The 20,749-nt window shown below is 39.3% G+C and overlaps 1 non-coding gene across 1 annotated transcript; it reads left to right on the top strand.

Moving 5' to 3' along the window:
* Window positions 1–19,779: 19,779 nt before the first annotated feature.
* Window positions 19,780–19,885, top strand: LOC140824877 (small nucleolar RNA R71). Its single transcript, XR_012116495.1, has one exon. It is a non-coding gene; the product is annotated as a small nucleolar RNA R71 (small nucleolar RNA).
* The last annotated feature ends 864 nt before the right edge of the window (window positions 19,886–20,749 follow it).

Genomic DNA, 20,749 nt, shown 5'->3' with positions numbered 1-20,749 from the left:
TAAGTATTTTATGTTTTCATACACGTAAAATAATTAACTGGCATAATGAAAATATCCTGTGTATTTTACCAACTGGATTGGATTTGGATCGTCCCCAGGCTCGCTGCAACCTAACTGTGTCATGAAAAATATGCAAATGCTTATACTTGCCCAAATTATGCAATTAAGTTCAAAAGATGCGACTTTGACGCCTAATGGCTTCGTATTTAATCATGACTCCGAACCAACCTGAACCGACACTGAACCGACATATAGTCATGATTAAAAGACGCTTAAAATACTGAAATAATGCTCCTATAATGATGAGGGTCGAAATCTAGGTGAAATGGAGGCCAAAACATGAAACGCTCTTTCGAGAGTCAATTTGGCACATCGTACCGTAAATTCTCGTACGACCTCAAAAATGATCCGAATCATGAACGCTCAAAAACACGACCTTCCCAACTCAAAGAGGCACTGTCCAGTCCAAGGCCATAGGCTAAAAGCCAACCGAGACTCGAACGAGCCACCGAACCGACACAACAAGTTGCTGTCCCAAAAATACAGCAACCTTGCTTGGCTTGCTTGCGTCGTTTGCGAGGCTAATGGGCATTGGGGCTTGAACCACCAACCAAAACCTCTCCAAAATGTCCCAAAGAATGATTTGAACCATGGCTAAGGGCCCTAGGCCAGCCACAATCCGCATCACACCATAACTCAACCGAAGGGTCCAACCGAGAACCAACGTGCATGCGTGTGTAGTGTTTTGCTTTGATCGATGTCTTGCGTCGTTCCAGTGGCCATTTGATTGACCATGGCACGATCTAGACATCTAGGGGCATGGTATGAACCGTGGCTAAGGGCAATAGGCCAACCAAGATCCACACTAACCCAACCAACTCGAAATACATGTGCTGAAAAATGGAAGGGGCCGAAGGGTATAGGGGGTTGTTTTGATGTTTTGATTAAAAACCGATGAGCCATGGACCAAGCCACCAAAAGGGCGACTTAGTCACATCTTAGGCATGCTAGGGGAGTGGTCCAACCATGGCCATGAGCCCTGGGGCCGCCAAGATCAGATCCTTTCTCCTAGACAACCAAACTGAATTTTCGAAAAGCGTAAATGTATAGAAGTGAAGTTGCTGTCAATTTCTGAATTTCCAGCGACCAGGGGCTTGAACGAACGGACCAATCTGATCCTAATGCATCCTATTACGTGTATAGATGTCGCCTTGGGAGCCTGGAGTCGAACCAATCACCTGAAACCACCAAACTCAGAAAAAAACGTGAAGCTTGCCAAGGGAAGGGCCGAAATCTGCATGCTAAAATTTTCTGAAAATTTCTGTCATGTTTCGGTTTTTGCACATAAAAGATGATCATGTAATGTTAAATAGATGATATAGGACTTGATTGAGGTTTTGAAAGAAAGCTAGACATGCCTGGTTTCGTTTCGAAAGAAAACGAACGAAACGACGACGACGCGGCACGGAGGAGTGGAACGTTTCTTTCCTTTCTTGCTCTCGGTTTTACTCCCTTCTGTTTGGCTATGAAACTCACGACTTTTACCTCTGAAATACTCTAAATTTCGGTGGAGAGGGAGAGGGATTGAGTGGTTATGAAGGTGAGGAGAAGGGTGCACAATATAAGGAAGATGCAAGACCAAGTCTCCAAGAATTTAAATTTTGAATTTGAATTGTGGTTTGCTATCAACTCTTTATTGAATGATTCTAGAGTATAGTGGCCGAAATATAGAGCTTATTAGACTAGGATGATGCTAAATATTTACTTAATTAAGGTGGACTAAGAATAAAAAAGATCATTATGATAATTCAACCAAGAATGGGTCAAAGGGTGGTGAGTTGGCAAATGCATTGGCTAGCAACTATGGGGTGGGCCGAAATCCACTAATAGAAGGAATGGGGAGTGTTGTTTATTTACTAAATTAATAACTCTTAAAAGCCTCACTAATCCATTAGATAATTTAGTGAATAAAACCATTAATTATGCAACTTAAATGAGCTTATTTCTTAATCACATCAAGCAACTTAAATTAAATCCTCAAACCTCCTTTTTAACTTAAATGAACTTACTTGCTAGCTAAATTAACTTCTGGAAATATTTCTCGAATCTTAAATTCTATCTCAAAACTCCGACTCCAGTCCGGCCTCACTGAAATAACTGAAATGCTAAAAAAATCAAACTACTGAACTGAAATAATAAAATAATTAACTTCAAATAAATGCATTTAAATAATCATGCAATGAAGTCAATTAAATTTTAAAAATCTAGAATTATGCATGGCTTATACGTAGACTGATTTACGGGTTCTACATGTCTCCTGAAATCTCAAATTCAGAAGCATTGTTCGATTAAATCAACAAAATCAGGACAAATATGAATCAAATAATGGATGCCATCAAATCTATTCAGCCAACCCAATACTATCATTCTGTAAAGCTGAATGGATCTGAAGATTTTGTTTTTGCAAAGCTAAAGAATATTCAAGTAGTTGTAACTGAACTCTCAGTTGCCATAGAACACAAGCCGAACAAAGCCACAACTGCTGCTCTTTTCGTTGCTCAAGATGTGATCAATCAACTAGTTGAAAGACTAGAAACATCTGTTGCAAACAAAATAGACTCAATGCAAACCTCAGTTCTTACTGCCATCTCCAGTATTTCAGCCGATGTCGGCATCTTATCTACTGAAGTTCGACAGTTATATCTTCACATGGCTCAGTTTGACAAAAAGGGGGAAGTGTAGTATGACTCAGAAAAAGCATTGAAGAGCAGTTAGCAGTTTATTTTGAGAAAGCATTGAAGAGCAATTAGCAGTTTATTTTGAGACAGTTTTTGTTAAGAAGCAGTCTATAAAAGTTCAATCCTTCAGTTAATATATGCTTAGTTTTGTCAAACACCAAAAAGGGGGGAAAGTGTTGGAAACCAAATTTCGGAGTTTGACAAACTGAAGAAACTAACTGAACTATGAGACAACTGAACATTTAACAACTGAAAGCAGCTGAACAAATGAAAAAAACTGATCAGTTGGAAACCGATCAGTTAATATACTCAGCCGCAAACATATCTCAACTGAATGGTTCTCGGGAAATAACAATCAACCGACAAAAGGACATAGTAAACAGCAAATGAATATGGAAAGCCACACCTCAATCATTACAGCATAGAACAATGTATTTCGGCTATTGTTAAGACGTCGTATGACAATCAATGAAGAGAACATTGCCCAACAAATTATGAAGTGGCAATCAACGGATACTAGAATTCAAATATATATCGAAGTGACCGTTGAAAGAGAAGTATAAATATGAAGAACAGCAGAAGAAAGAAATACATGATTACTCAATCTTAAGCTTGCTGTTACTCTGTCAAAATCCTAGCTCACTTTCATTTGAATCACTCGTAGCAATCAAGGCTACAATCTGAGCTTATTAGCACTCTCTAAAAGCTGTTAGATTCAATTGTGTTAATATTAGTTACGTACTGAGAATATTGTGTAGAACTAAGAGATTCAGTTTTGGCAGTTGTAAGTCCAAACTGAAGTGGGTCTGTACAAGTGTTGTATTTGATCAAATTCTTTTAGTGAATATCATATCCTTGTGATAGAAGGGGTGACGTAGGAGTAATTAAATTCTTCGAACATCCAGAAACAACTCTTGCATATTTCTTTCAGTTTCGTATTCTATCTTTCAGTCAGTTACTTTCCGCAACTACTCTAGTTTAACTGATTGTTATTGACCAACAAGATTACGAGATTCATTTTGTCACTAAACTGAACTCAAATATTGTTAAAGAACAATTTTAAGTGTGAGTGTTCATTCAACCCCTCCCTTCTAAACATTCTTGTTACGACAACCGATCCTATCACAAACTCTATCCAAACTCCACGCACTCAACCCAAACTCCACTTACTCGACCCACTCCACCACAAACACAATATAATAACTCATTCAACCGGATTTTCTACCAAATTTTCCAATAGAAGGAAATCTGTTTTTATTTTTCCGCATCTTCTCTTGATCACATAAAGTAATACTAACATATACAACATGCTCAACCCACTCAACCCACGACTCAATCATTTGAAATATGCAAAGGTGTGAAGAGCTTAGGTCGAGCTCGACCAAGCTCCCAAGTGGGTCGAGCTGTTCACACCTGGTCGACCCACTTGTGGGTCGAGAGTTTGATGTTTGGGTTGAGGGGCGAGGTCTGGGTCGAGCCTATTGTTACCACCCAAATCTCAGTGACTCCACCCAATTTTTTACAGCAACACTACTTAATTTTAAATTTTGACAATTAATAACATTTTTTGTTTTTGTTTTTTTGCAAATTTACTTCCCCGCAAAATAAACATGGAGGCTCGACCCATTGAGATATATTAAATATTCAACTCATATGGCTCGAAATTAAACATTCAGTCGAGTGAACATGTTGGAGTGAAATTTGTTATGAATTTTTTAGGTTCCACTGTTGGTATGAATTTTAGATATATTAAACATTTAGTGGAGTGGATATTCAGCTCACATGGCTCGAGTAAATGATAAGTTCTTAACATTAGGTTCCACTATTGTTATGAATTTTTTAACAACGTACTTAAATTATAATACATAAATTATATTAAAATATTTACATAATTATTTTTTTATATATTTCAGATACATTTTAATTATATTTAAAGTCATCATCATAAATATCAATTATATATTACAACATTATCAAAACTCAAAATCCACCAACTCGACCCACTCAACCAAAAATCGACCGAAACCCTAAACAAAACCCCAAACTTCACCCACTCGGCTCACTATCCACCCACTCGACCCGAAATCGACCCAGTCATCATCCACTCGACCTAAACTTAAAAATCCACCACAAACACATTGCAATCTCTATCTACTCGACCCACTCACTACCTACTCGACCCAAAATCAACCCACTCACTACCCCCACACGACCCAAACTTAAAAATTCACCACAAATACATTACAGTCATTGTCAAGAAAAGAACAAACACATTAATAAAATCGATTGTCTTTAAATTAAAATAAATTACATATCATTCAACTCTTTCTTCTACCAAATTCTTCAATAGAAGGAAATCGGTTTTGTTGTTTTTCTTCCACGTCTTTTCTTGATCACAGGTGACAATACTAATATATCTCATCACACACGACCCACACACTTAGAACACTCCACTAACATGCTCGACCCACACCACACTCAACCCACACTACACCCACACACTTAGCACACTCAACCAACATATTAGCACACTCGACCCACACACTGAGCACACTTCACCCACCTGCACGGCCCACACACTTAGCACACTCAACCCACACTACCTTGCTCGACCGTAAACACTCACACTAACTTCACCCACAAAAATTCTAACCAAGAACGACCAGACCTAAACTGAAACATATCTAGTTGCTACAACATTACGATAATAGTAATAATATTACGAGTATATACTTACTTCTTTTACAAATATTCAAATTTCCAAATGATATTTGATTATATTTTGTTTTATTTGCTGTAAGGAACACAAAAATAGTTAGAATGAAACGCTGAAACCTGGAGACGAGACCATTTAAAAAATATTTTTTAAAAAATTTAAATCTAATTAACTAATTAATGATCTCACCTAATTAACAAAGTCAACTCTCTTTTCTCAGTTTAAAAAGACAAAATCTCTTTTATTTAATTAAATGTTTAATGAATCATATATTTTTTATTTACCCGTCCATCTACCATAACTTATAGTGTATGTATTATGAATATTTACGTCGGAGAAGACGTACATTTTTTTCTCGTCCAAGATGAAGTCGTTTGAGAGAGGAAAAATAACCACAAATGTTATTCTTTTATTATTATTGAAAAAATAGGTATTCTGGGTTCAAATAAATTTGAGGATAATTTCTTATTTCGGCCACAATTAGGAAATACACAAATAAAAATATTTTGTCATGTAGTGGGAACACATTTTTACTGAGATGGAGGTGACAACAAATTTAAGTTTGGTATTGAAGATTTATTGGTATTTTACATTTAAATTAATGCCAAAAATTCTGATAATTGTATCATAATTTAAAACTTCACACATTTTCTTTACAAAATTTAAATATATTTAATATAATTGTATCATTATTTTTCTTTTAAGAAATTACTAATTATCAAAAAATTAATTTCAAACTATAACAAAAGAATAAAAATATTTTCAATACAAGTGTCCATTGTTTTATATAAAATTTACTAAATTTAAAAAAAAAATTACCCATAAAAACGAGTTACGCGAACATACAATGCCTGCACACAGGGCCGTAACTCCTGTGAGATGAGAGAGGTCATCGTCTCAGGGCCCGGCCCTCACAGAGACCCAAAAAAAATTAAAGTCTCATGTTGTTGAGGCACACCTAAATAGTATGTGCAATATACATTTAAAAAAAAATCGGACATTGATCCATTGAAACATGATTAAATATGATGATTGTGTTCCTTGTGGATTTAATCAAATATGTAGAGCCCAAACAATAAAGTTACACGGCTCATTAATTAAATTTTTAAAAATTTGTATGCATAAAATGATAATGTTTATCCAATACATTTATTATTTTATCTTGTGTCAGCTCATGTGTTAAACTTTTATACTTGTCAATTATTTGGCCTCTTTTCTTGAATTTATGTGGTTGGACCCATTTCAAAAAATAAAACACAAAAAATTGTGATACTTACCTATTTTAAATATCTTTATTTTCTATTTTTTTGAATAAAATATTATATTTATTATTTAAAACAAATCATATATTTTTACAATATTGGATCATTATATTTATCATTTTGTTATTTTGATAGTTTATATTGATAAATTTCAATTTCGGCAGCATATCTTACAATTTTTGCCAATTTCTATCTTTTTTCAATATAATTGTTCATATGATACTGCATTAGGTTAGAGCCGTGTTGATGTTGTGGCGAATGGCGCACGAAGAAAAAAATCGCAAAGAGATAAATATATAACTCGTAAATTATATTTTCCTTATATCTAGTGTTTGGTTATTTTTAATTTGCAAAATGAGCTTTACGATTATTTATCACAACAAGATATTTTTAACATATTGTCTCAGGTCCTGTGAACCACATGTACGGCTCTGCCTGCACATGCAATGAAATTAACATTAAAAATAAATTGGACGAACCTAACTACTATTAAATTAGAATAAGAATAATATAAACGTTTGAATTGATGGATTTGAGCCTAAGGATATAGAGTTATTTCAAATATTTTCTTCATACATTTCCTCAAATCAAAAAGCAGAACCCTGTCTCCAACTAGTTATAGCGTTTTCAATAAACTATTTAATTAATTATAAATTATTAATCACAAATCAATATTTTATGTAACCAAAATTTCTGGCAACAACGATGATTATATTAGAGTAGATGCCCTGTAAGCCAACGGTTGGCTAGGGAATTTATTGACTCAAGTGAAATAAACAAACTTTATTTTAATATAATTTAACTTTTTATGGTCTTGTTATACTTTATCTGTATACCTATGCAAACAACTTAGATAAAGTCCTTGATTATGCTTTAATACAAATGAATCGTAATTCGATGTAGAAACTCTTTTGTAAACACTGCATATTCTAAATTCGTTTCTAGTCGATTCAGCCGCCTAAAACATGGATAAAGGTCGCTTGAGCTCGAGACTAGCATCTGTGATGTTTTGTACTGCGTTTCTTGGTAAGGGCATGGAGATGTCCAAACATGCAGATGGGTAGTCATATGATGATTATACCGAACAACCCTCCCTCGGACTTTCCAAGTGGTTATCATTCATCGAGAGGATAAGTCCGTGGTTATGATTGTACACCATTAGTCCTTACGACCCGAGACAACACTGAGGCTCTATATGCTAGGGCTGTGCTTTGACTAGTTTACCGGCTCCAGGAGAGTCATCAGGTGACGAGGTTGGGTATAGTTGCGACACATATAGGAGCCAGTGCATTGTAGTCGGGGATTCACCGCTCACCTGCGGGTGTGGATATCATATGTGATCTAATGAAATAATAGTGCATGGAATCTCTGGCCATAGTATGAGATGTATGTTGGAGAAAGAGTTCTCCAATAATACACACGATGCCACTATTATAGTTATCACATAGTTATCGAATTATTATGCAACCCTCGATGAACCAATGGTTGCAGATTCGATCGGGATATATGAGATGAAGGGACCGTACTGTACGGTAATCATAATCGACTGGTTCTTGCAGGCACTATCAGTGATACCTAGGGGATCATGGGGCGATGCTACTAGACGCTCTTACCATGATCCGATGGGTGCAATCAGAAATGAGTTCTGACATTCTTAATCAAGTTGTTGATGAAAAGAATGGGGCTAACTAGGGTAAGCCCGAATAAGAATAAATATTATTCTGTATCACAAAGAGTTGTGAACCCACGGTGATCGAGCAAAACTTGCACTGTGATATCCTCAATAAAAATATGATTTTGTATGCTCAAAATTAATCGCAAGTGCACGATGTCAAGTAATAATAGAGTGTACAAGAGTACGAGTATCGTTCCACTGAAGACTGTGTTTAACAATTATTATTTTCTGTTATTTAACATTTAGCAACGAAAATTGAGTTGTGTGATTATTCCTACTATGCTCAAATAAATATGCAATTAAAATGATTCAACAAGTAATGAATGAGAATTTAATCTAAAATGTTGAGTTAAAATTCAATGAGAAATGGATTTGTTGGGAATCTCGGTTCACCTACCCCTCGTTAATTAATTAATTCGTTCGATCGTGATCTACGCTTCCGACATGATTTCCTAATCTATTGAACACACTCTCTCGAGCTATGCCAAACTAATTCTACTCAATGAAGTAAATAAATATCTTTAATTATTTATCAAGAGCAAATCGCATTTCGATCTATGAACTCCCCTAGTTTTCGACCCTAAGGACTATGACTATCGGCACGTATCCAATTTCATATATCTATGTAAATTGTAGATCCGCGGGTTATACTACTCGATCCTATCACTCGTTATTCTCTCGAACTCACTCGTGATATGAAAACGTCGTTAAAGTTAGCTACGCTTTAATGACACGATAAAACAGTGGTAAAATCAAGAATAACGCACAATCAAAATATAAATTAATTCAAATCAACGGTCAGGGTAGGATCCCCTTTTATCCCAACAAATAATAAAGTTTAGCTACTAGAATTCATAATTCAACTAAGCAAAACAATGTTTAAAAGATAAAAACTAAGGTAGAAATATTAGAAGTGACGAAAAACGCGAAGAACGGTGCCCGGAAAATGTCGAATCTTCAATCCAAGCGCCCCGTGCTCTCCAAAACTCTTGACGGCTGAAGAATGAAGTCTGAATAGGTCCCAACGTCCCCAAAAACGTCCCCCCATATCAGCCATCCCCCGAAATAAGGAAAATAATCGAATGCAAAATCTTGCCAAAATTAGGTGGCGCTCGGGCGGTAGAAAAGTACCGCTCGAGCGCCACACCTTCTGTAAACTTCCTTGGGGTGTGCGGCATTCGCGCTCGGACGGTAGAAAACTACCGCTCGAGCGCCGACTCTTCTGTAGCTTGGCCTTTGTAAAGCGTCTCTCGCGCTCGGGCGGTAGAAAGTTACCGCCGGAGCGCCGACCTTTCTGTCGAGTTGTGGGCTTGATCACCTTTCGCGCCTAGGCGGTAGAAAATTACCGCTCGGGCGCCGCTCATTCTGTCCGTTGCTTCTTCTTTTGTACACTTTGCTCCACTTTTTGGTTTTCTGGCCACTTTTCCTGCACATTCGTCATGCCCGAGTGAGATATGATATAATGCAAATGTTTACTCTAAAATGAACAGAATGTGATTGAAATAAACGTATGCACAATGCAAAACACACACAGACTAATGCAATAAAACATGTAAAAATGACACATATCAACCCCCTCATACTAACCTTTTGCTTGCCCTCAAGTAAAATAGATTATAGACCGCAATCAAACACGGAAGAAACACAAAGGGGAGGGTACCGAAACAACTAAAATGATGGTGAAGTAGCGAACCGGTATCTCCTGCCTCAGCGGGTGTTTGAACCACATCCCCTTTGCCAAATCCCAACATTCATCAATACCCTTTTTAAAGCACCTTATAACATTTTGATTTGACCAGAAAGTGTGGTCGTGTGTGTGCTGTGGTTCTCACTAGCTCGTGCTTCCGATAGTTTTATTCGCAAATCATGCGAGTCACCAAATCAACAGTTCAATGCAAGTTTCCCTATCCTGAGTTCTGTTTCTAGTCGTGACCAACAAGTAAACACAAAGTGACAAAATTTCAAGGTTGTACCACGGCAAGTAGGGAGTCAATATCATGAGGTTTCAAACGGCTCAAACAAATGGGACGTACACTGATCATTTTCATTATGCACTTGTCAGAATTTTTATCTGACATTCCTCAACGCCTTACATCTCCATCTATTTAGCCTTGGGATAGGATTTCTTCCCTATTTGGCTCCCCCACTCCTTACATCCCCTTATTTATTTTTATTTTTTTTAGTGCATAATTTTCTCAAGTGTACTCCCTAAATTTTTAGTATATTGAACGTTTGTTTAGCGGGCTAGGGATAACTCTTGAGGTATTATGCACAATTGGGACGAAAGTTATTCCGGTGGGTTCAAGTGATCTACGCTATTTCATGTCACTGGTCGGTCGCGACTGTCAACAAATTCAATCAATTTCGACTTGCATCTCATGTTATTCTGGTTCCTCCCACAGATTCTTAAACTCGACCATCGTGTACACTACTAATAATACCCACAATGTACGCATATAAAATAAACATTTCATTTCGCTGGGGTATTCATAACGTGTGATAAGACTAAGTAACATGCAGTTCATTCATCCCACCATCATCATCGGCTACCAATTCACTAGGTTCACTATCCACGGACACTCATGCACGACAACAAATATGAATATGCAAGACGACCCCCTCATACTAGAAGTGTGCAATGTCCCCATTGCACAACGAATAAACATGAAGCTAAACACAAATGCAGACGAATAAACATGAAGCTAAACACATGCTAGACTGAAACAAAGATAAGAAAGGAAAAACAGAAAACAGCAAAAAAAAAAAAATAAATGTGCAAAGGAGGGGAAACAGTAAACTCCCCTGATCAAGTGTCATCCTCATCATGCTCCGGCGGTGGCACTCCTGCGGCATCCCCATGCTGAAAATAATCATACTGGAACTGGAATGGGGGGGGGGGGGGGAGGTAGCGGAGTCGGTGGGATGGTCCCCGGGTCAACGCCCCCGTGCACAAGCAAAGTGCGCATCATGGAGTCAAGGTGTGATAAATGGTCCGCGACGTAAGAGTTGAACTGACTCTGATGCGCTTGGAAGGCGAGATTTTCATCCATCTTATCATTCTGAGTTCGCCTGCGTGGTTTTGGTGGGCGACGTTGTGGGACGGCAGTGCTAGATCCACCGGCTTGCCCCTCCTGAGTGGGGAAGTCCGCCCGTCGTTTCGCTCTTTTTCTCTGTTCATCCTCCTGACAAATCGGCTTCATCGGTTGAAGCCACTCCTCGTTGTCCCGAAACAGTACCCCTGCCCGTGCACACAGTTCGGATATGATCGTCAGAAAGAAAAGCCCGATGTGGCTGTTGTGGGCACTCAACATGATCTGAGAGGTTATAAGTCTGCTCACATTGATGCTGTACCCTCGGGTCAACGCAAACAGCAGCACCGCTCTTTCCTTCTGTGGGGACCCGGACGCTGATCTTTTTCTTAATCTTCTTTGGGATTTAATTATCAATTTAAATAAAACGGGGTCTAAAAATTTTTCTTTTAAAATACAAGTGCGGAAGGTAATGACATCTAAATAATATACATATTTGTATATAAGTACAATAATGTACAACAGTCTTTCAATTAATCTAAGGTTCAACTACTAAAGTTCCAGTAATAAAACCTATCTATATCCAAGTCCGGAATCACCACGCTAAACTCGTCTTCTCTCCTAATCTTCTGACCCCGATCATGTCCCACCTGTTGTCATGCATACATACAAAACAAGACAACAGCCGGATACTCCGGTGAGAATAAATCCCAGTATAAAACTTGGTAAACATGCGTATACATAAATAAATCATGAAATATTCTATCATGAATATAATAAAAAACAATAGATTTCATAATCTGTGAAAATAACTCACAATAAGCATGCAACTCAAATCAGCTAAACATGCTATTCAAATCAAATCATAAAAACATGCTATCATGACTGAAAGCAATAAAAATGGGTTTCATAGTCTATGAAACCACATCCATAAACACATGCAGTTCTAGTCAAATCATGTCTAGACTCGACTCAACTATAACTCTAGGGATCCTGGTGTGAATAAGACGATCTATCACCTACCCTCCCAATCGGGGTGACTGTACGTCTTATTCCTAGACTTCGGCCTGATCTGTATCCACATCTACAATAGGAGAATGATCTTCCCCTAAGCTGTGATATCACCGAACATCTAGAAGTTTGACTGATCTGTCAAGACTCCCTATCTTAAATGCAATGAATAACAATCTGTAGACAAAGCATAATCATTTCAAAAGATATGGATATATCATCTATAACCACATCATAATCATCTCATAAAATAAACAACAATAATTCTAGTACGTGATTTTGTTGGGAAACTCAAATAGGATCTTATTTGAGTTGTATCTTCCCGAATATGACATGAATTATACCTTTGTCTTTCAGGTCTGACGAAGACGAAGTCTCGAAGTCAACTCTGTCCATATCAATCTGATAATGACAAATCACATAAATACAATATCAGTATATATCTCAGTTCAAAATCTATTTTGATCAATACTCAAATCGGTATACAATCTGATCAAATTCAACAGTATAACCATGAATCTCAATCAATATCATATCTGATCAATCTAAATCAATACTGAATCTGATCAATCTAAATCAACTGATGTTTCGACGGCATAACAATACAATCTGAATAACCCCGTCAATCTGAACATCGCATATATAATACCAAAACTCATAATCTCAAGATCGGTATATTCAAAATCAGTGATACACAATTCTGATATCAAAATCTCAGTCAATATCTTTCGAAAATCATAACAATTACAGAAACAATATGTTCTTTAATCTGAATTCAATTATATAATATCTACGGTAGCAGAAACACCATATCTGAATCATATTCGATTCTAGCAACATCATATTTTCAAAACATCTCAAAACGTAACAAAACTTACGTCCTTGTGTAGCTTGCGTCAAGAGGAACACGATACTGCGTTCGGATTTGAATTCTGATGGACGAATTTCACACAATCGCAAGTTTAAAAGGCGTAAGGAAATTCTCTCCAAAAGCCTCGCCTCTTTCTGAATTTTCTGAGGAATTAACGTGTCATTCACTTATATATATATTGCATGCAAATCTGGAAACGTGTCTTATTTTTCAGCAACCACGCATGACCGCGGGTGCGGTGTGTTCAGCAGCGCGGGTGCGCTCATGCTTCGGCATGCTTATCATTTTCTGAAATTCACGACCGCGAGTGCGGTACATCTTAGACCGCGGGTGCGATACCCCCACCGCGGGTGCGGTCTTGTTCTTACCGCGGGTGCGGTGTGGCTTCTGTAAAATTCCCCAACTTTATGTCCATGCACCGCGGGTGCGGTCTTGGTTGCACCGCGGGTGCGGTGATGCTTCGGCCTCACCTTCCAAAATTCCATTTTTAATGACCGCGGGTGCACTCCTGTTCTGGGCGCGGGTGCGGTCTTGCAAACCCTATTTTCCCACATTGCATGTCATGCATTCTCATATCTTACGAGTCTCTCGTTAATGAAGATTGATAATCTTGGTCTATCAATTCTATAATTCTTGGGCCTTACACCTTCTGAACCTCGCTCTTATGCGAGACTGGCATCATCCGTCGGGCCACAAATAAATACCACATGGCAGCAGTGGTGCGCAAATACTTCTCGTCGAAACAACTCAGGGGTCCCCCTAGTGGTTTCCATGTCGCCCCAGGAAGACACAAAGTCTCGATAATTTCAGTGTAGTTGGGCTCCGCAATCAATGCCTGGTAGTTGGAGTCGTCAACCTCCACTATTTCTAGGAGGGCGTTAATCATCGCCGAATCAAACGGCACAAGCTTGCCTCTAACAAAAGCTCTCCCATCAGTTCGACATGCATTTGCATAAAACTCCCTAACTACCGACACCACTGCAGCTTGGGGGTGCTCACTAAATTTGTCCCATCCCCTTCGACCCAAGTCCACAAGGGGCTCTAAATATCTATCCTCAAATTTGCGACGAAATCCCCTTTCGGGAATGGGGTTTCGGTGAATTTTATCATGGTCGTATCTAGCACGAGCTTCCGCACTCACGAAACGTGTTCTATCAAATGAGGATGAAGAGGAGGAACTGGGATTACCTATTTGCTTCTTTGGAGCCATTGTGTTGGAAGAGTGGAAGATGATGCCTTGAATTGGAGAAGGGTGTTCTTGCTTCCTGAAGGAGAGTGTGCCTTGCCACCGGAAAAATGAGTGGAGATGGTGGTGCCTGCACAAGAAAATCGAAAAGGGGGTGGGGGAGAGTTAGGGATTTGGGGAGGATATTTGAGTTGATTTCGTGCAGAATGAAGAAAGGGGGAAGGGATTCCGCGTTTTAAAAGCTGTCGCGCTCGAGCGGTAGAAAACTACCGCTCGAGCGCGAACCTCACTGGAATTTATTTTCCATAGGTACGCGTGCGCGCTCGGGCGGTACAAAAATACCGCTCGAGCGCCAACCTCTCGGGAAATTTTTTCACGAGGTAGACGTTCGCGCTCGGGCGGTAAAGAATTACCGCTCGAGCGCGAACCTCTCTGCCTATTTCAAAACTAATATTTTTTTTAAAAAAAAAAACAAGAATAAAATAAAACAAAAACAAGAGAAAATAACTAAATTGACACGAAAGAAAATCTAAATCAAATGAGAGAGGAGGGGAAGAAAATAGTTCTCAGTTTATAGTCGAGAGCTTGACTGTCGGTCTGTCTCAGTTCGGCATGTCTTGGGACCGGGTGATTCCAAGTTGTGGCTCAATTGTGCCACCCATGTAGTGCTTCAGGCGCTGGGCATTGACCGTAAATGTCCCATCCTTCCCATCTTTCAATTCTACAGCTCCCGATGGATAAACTTTCGAGATCACGAATGGACCAGACCATCGCGACTTCAATTTTCCGGGAAATAGTCGCAACCGGGAGTTGTAGAGTAGGACACTTTCACCTTTTTGAATTCTCTTTCGATGATCCGCCTATCATGAGCCTTCTTTGTTTTTTCTTTGTATGACAGTGCTAGATCATAGGCCAGATTCCGGAATTCCTCCAACTGATCTAGTTGAAGCAAACGTCGTTCACCTGCATCAGCAAAGTTAAAGTTTAGTGCTTTTGTTGCCCAATATGTCTGATGTTCTAACTCTACAGGTAGATGACATGCTTTACCAAACAAAAGCTTATACGGTGTAGTGCCTATAGGTGTTTTAAAAGCAGTCCTATATGCCCAAAGAGCATCGTCTAACCTCACCGACCAATCTTTCCTATTTACACCTACCACTTTTTCCAAAATCCGCTTAATCTCTCGGTTAGACACTTCCACTTGACCACTCGTCTGGGGGTGATAAGGGATATATATCTTATGTGTGACACCGTATTTGCTCAAAAGTTTTTCAAAAAGTTTGTTGCAAAAATGAGTGCCACCATTACTAATGATTGCTCGGTGTGTTCCAAATCGGTTAAAAATGTTTTTCTTCAATAATTTTAAGACCACTTGAGCATCATTAGTGGCGTACGCTTCCGCCTCTACCCACTTAGACACATAATCCACTGCAACCAAGATGTATTTTTTTTGTGAAAGAACTGGGAAACGGTCCCATAAAGTCTATCCCCCACACATCAAAAACCTCACACTCAATGATATTATTTAAAGGCATTTCATGACGGTTATAGATGTTACCTGACCGCTGGCATTTATCACAATGTAGCACATAAGAACGAGCATCTTTAAAGAGAGTTGGCCAATAAAAGCCACATTCAAGTACCTTTGATGCCGTCCTTGTTGGTCCGAAGTGACCACCTACCTCACGGTCATGGCAATGGTTGAGAATTTGATCAAACTCTTCCTCCGCGACACACCGTCTTATCATTGAATCTGCACAAATTTTAAACAAAAACGGTTCCTCCCACAAATAGTATTTCACGTCAGAAAAGAATTTCTTTCGTTGGTGAAACGATAGGTTTGGTGGAGGTGTGCCTGTGACAAGAAAGTTAGCGAAATTTGCATACCATGGACAATGTTTCATCTCAAACAGTTGCTCGTTAGGAAACCAATCATTAATAGCTTGATCTACACAGTCATTACTAACAAGCTCTAGTCTAGATAAATGATCCGCCACCACATTCTCAACACCTTTCTTATCTTTTATTTCCAAATCAAACCATTGTAACAGTAAGATCCACCGAAGTAAGCGTGGCTTTGCATCTTTTTTAGCAAGTAGGTATTTAAGGGCATAATGATCAGTGAATACAATTACTTAGGACAAAACATGGTATGAATGAAATTTGTCAAGTGCGAATACTACTGCAAGTAATTCCTTTTCAGTTGTTGCATAATTCAATTGAGCCTCATCTAAGGTTTTACTTGCATAGTAAATTGTGTGAAATACCTTGTTTCGCCGCTGGCCAAGTACGGTCCCCACTGCGGTGTCACTGGCGTCGCACATGATCTCGAAAGGTAGATCCCAATCCGGTGCTACCAAGACAGGAGCCGTCACCAAGCGCTCCTTCAGATTCTTGTATGCCTGTAAACAGTCAGAATTGAAATCAAATGGCACATCTTTCATAAGTAAGGAAGATAGAGGTTTGGCAATTTTTGAAAAATCTTTTATAAAACGCCGATAAAAACCGGCGTGGCCTAGAAAACTTCTAACTCCCTTTATGGACGCCGGAGGTGGCAAGTTCTTGATGACTTCAACTTTCGCCTTATCCACCTCTATTCCGTGCTCCGAAATCTTATGCCCTAGGACAATTCCCTCTTGTACCATGAAGTGGCACCTTTCCCAATTCAGCACCAAATTCGTCTCCTCACATCTCACTAACACCACCCTCAAGTTCTGCAAACAGTCATCAAAAGAAGGGCCAAAAATAGAGAAGTCATCCATAAAAATTTCAAGAAAAGTTTCTATCATATCATGGAATATAGAGGTCATGCAACGTTGAAATGTGGCAGGAGCATTACAAAGACCAAACGGCATGCGGCGAAAAGTGAAAGTTCCATAAGGACAAGTGAAAGTGGTTTTCTCTTGGTCCTCAGGTGCAATGGTGATTTGATTATACCCCGAATATCCATCTAGAAAACAATAAAACTCATGACCCGCTAACCTCTCAAGCATTTGATCAATAAAGGGAAGGGGAAAGTGGTCTTTTCGGGTGGCATCATTCAATTTTCTATAATCAATGCACACACGCCATCCCGTAACAGTTCTGGTGGGTATTAGTTCATTATTATCATTTGCAATCACAGTAATCCCACCCTTCTTTGGCACACACTGAACCGGACTTACCCATACACTATCAGATATAGGATAGATAATACCTGCATCGAGAAGCATAATCGTTTCAGCTTTCACTACCTCTTGCATCTTTGGATTTAATCTTCTCTGAGATTGCACAAGAGGTGAGTACTTGTCTTCCATCAAGATTTTGTGCATACAGACTGATGGATTGATCCCTTTCATATCCGCCACCTTCCACGTAAATGCACCCTTGTGCGCTTTCAAGACTTTTAACAGTTTGTCCTCCATCACATCTGTCAAAGCAGCAGAAATAATGACAGGTAAGGTGTTATGCTCACCTAGGTATACGTACTTTAGGTGTGGAGGCAGTGGCTTCAGCTCGAGCGTCGGTGGCTCCTCCAGGCTTGATTTCTGTGGGATCAAGTCTTTTCGATCTCCCAAATCTTCCAACCTCATATTCATTGGCTTTCTCCACGGATGGTTGGCATTCAAGTATGCCACTATTTCAGCTTTTTCGTCGTCCAAATCATCTTCTGCCAATTCAGTAGTGATAGCAGCCTCCAAAGGATCTCTCAAAGCATCCTGCACATAGTTAAACACAAAGGCATCAAAAGCATCAATTCTATAACAACTATCAGAATGCAGTGTGTGCTTAAGTGCATTAAAAACATCCAAAGTAATCTCTTCCTCGCCCACTCTCAATCTCAACTTCCCTTCTTACACATCAATCAGTGCCTTGCCAGTTGCAAGGAACGGTCTCCCCAAAATTAGAGGCATCTCTGTATCCTCCTCCATGTCGAGAACCACGAAATCCGCAGGAAAGATGAATTTGTCCACTTTCACTAGCACATCCTCAATCACTCCGCGGGGGTACTTGACAGATTTGTCAGCCAGTTGCAAGGACATCCTCGTCGGCTTAGGCTCTCCCAACCCGAGTTTTCTAAACAAATACAATGGCATAAGATTAATACTTGCACCAAGATCACATAACGCTTTATGAAAAACAACATCACCAATCATGCAAGGAATAGAGAAACTCCCTGGGTCTTTTAGCTTCGGTGGGATTTTGTTTTGCACCAAGGCGGAGCAATTTTCAGTTAAGTTCACTGTCATGTGACCCTCCAACTTCCTCTTATTTGCTAAAATATCCTTCAAAAATTTAGCATAACTAGGCATTTGCATTATAGCATCGCCGAAGGGAATATTGATATGCAATTTTTTAAACACCTCGAGAAACTTACCGAATTGTGCATCTAGTTTTGCTTTTTTCAATGCAGCAGGAAAAAGGAGGTATAACAATTTTAGGTTGTGCAGTGGGTGCTGGTGTGAAGTTAGAAGACTTACCTTTTGATGTCTCAGTCGGTTCATCCGGTATTTGAATTTTTTCCTTTCCCTTCGACTCCAAAATTTTCCCACTCTTCAACTCAATGGCCTTCACTTGCTCTTTTGGATTAGTCTCGGTATTACTTGGCAAGGTGCCCGGCTCTCTACTTGCTATCATCTTCGCTAACTGACCAATCTGATTTTCAAGCACCTTTATCGACGCATCCTGATTTTGAAGTCTAGTTTCAGTGGATGAAATAAACTTGGACATCATTTGCTCCAAGTTGGACTTTTCTTCTCTAGGAGGATCGGATCTGTACATCGGTTGTTTCCCATATTGTTGTCCTCCTTGCGGTCTATTCTGATATGTTTTGACCGCCCCATGAGAAGTTGGGATGTTGCCTCCACCCAGGATTGTATGTGTTCGAATAAGGGTCATGCCTTGGGCGGTTTTGGACTCCCACTTGGTTCACTGGTGCCTCATTTTGCACATAGAATGGATTGTCATCTTGACAGTCCTTCGCATAGTGTTCCCCTCCACACTTTTCACAGAATATCTCTTGAAGACGCATCGCCGTGCCACCCATATTCAAGCCGTCTATTTTCCTGTTTAAAGCATCAAGTTGTGCAGTAATAGCAGAAAAATCAGTTAACTGGTGCACTCCTGCACTCTTCCGCTGGTTGTTTCTTTCAGATTGAGGATGATAGCTGCTAGCAGCCATCTCCTCTAACAACTCATATCCTTCCTCCGCGGTCTTTCTCAACAGGTTTCCACAAGCAGCCGCATCTATCATAGTACGGCTAGGAGTAAGCAAACCATAATAAAATGTTTGAACGACTAACCCAAGTGGTAACTCGTGATGTGGGCATCTTCGTAGTAGATCCTTGAAGCGTTCTCATGCCTCATATAGAGATTTTTGATCAAATTGAGCAAATGTCGTAATGTCTGCCCGCAGCTTCATGGTCTTGGAGGGAGGGAAGTATTTGATGAGAAAATCTTTCGCCATGTCGTCCCACGTAGCGATCGAACCTACAGGCAAACAATTTAACCATGATTTAGCTTTATCACGTAAGGAGAAAGGAAATAAACGCAACCTAATAGCATCATCAGAAACTCCATTGAATTTAAAAGTATCGCAAATTTCAAGAAAATCCGCGATGTGCGTGTTTGGGTCATCTATTGCAGTTCCTCCAAATTGGACTGTGTTCTGAATCATCTGGATTATGGCTGGTTTGATTTCGAAGTGATTCGCCCGCACGATAGGCCTCACAATGCTAGGGCGTGCACCCTCCAAAGAAGGCTGGGCATACTCCAGCATTGGTATGCGACGCGGTATCTCAACTTGTCTATTGTCACGCTGTTCCTCTCCACATTCTTGCTCGTGTCTTCCCATCAGTTCTTTAAGTCTTTGTTGTTGTCTTCGCCTACGGAAAGTTCTTTCAATTTCAGGATCAAACTCAAGCTCCACGTCAAGTGACTTTGGCATGCACTGGAAGAAATATCTGTAATAAAATATGAAGTGTTATCTCAAGAGAAATAAAATAATGCTAAAGGAAATAACTAAAAATAAAATTGTAGATTAACAGTCCCCGGCAACGGCGCCAAAAACTTGATCGAGCAAAACTTGCACTGTGATATCCTCAATAAAAATATGATTTTGTATGCTCAAAATTAATCGCAAGTGCGCGATGTCAAGTAATAATAGAGTGTACAAGAGTACGAGTATCGTTCCACTGAAGACTGTGTTTAACAATTATTATTTTCTGTTATTTAACATTTAGCAACGAAAATTGAGTTGTGTGATTATTCCTACTATGCTCA

Source organism: Primulina eburnea, chromosome 2 (assembly GCF_022965805.1).
Source record: "Primulina eburnea isolate SZY01 chromosome 2, ASM2296580v1, whole genome shotgun sequence".
Classification (NCBI taxonomy): domain Eukaryota; kingdom Viridiplantae; phylum Streptophyta; class Magnoliopsida; order Lamiales; family Gesneriaceae; genus Primulina; species Primulina eburnea.
This window is presented reverse-complemented; position numbering and strand designations above follow the sequence as displayed.